The 284-nt window shown below is 50.0% G+C and overlaps 1 pseudogene; it reads left to right on the top strand.

Moving 5' to 3' along the window:
- The window catches only part of LOC104748468, a 3,783-nt pseudogene that overhangs the window by 2,052 nt on the left and 1,447 nt on the right, over positions 1-284 (top strand).

Raw genomic sequence — 284 nt, forward strand, 5'->3', positions numbered from 1 at the left:
TCAATTGGTGACAGCTTGTCCTGTGGGAAGGTTGTTAAAGGGTGAGGACCAGGGTTCGAGGAACGCCTGGAACACCAATAACCTACTGGTGGATTGGGATATCCACAGTGATGGGTTAGGATCGATGCCCTGCAGGACCAGCTTGGAGTCTGTTGGGCCGGCTAGCAGTTAGCTAGCAGGGTCCACGGACAATCCGTTGGGGCAGCTAGCGGTGGGCTAGTGGGGTCCGCGGAACGGGTTGTCACAAATTGCTTTATTTAAAAATATATATATATATATATATA

This window comes from Camelina sativa, chromosome 15 (assembly GCF_000633955.1).
Source record: "Camelina sativa cultivar DH55 chromosome 15, Cs, whole genome shotgun sequence".
NCBI lineage: Eukaryota > Viridiplantae > Streptophyta > Magnoliopsida > Brassicales > Brassicaceae > Camelina > Camelina sativa.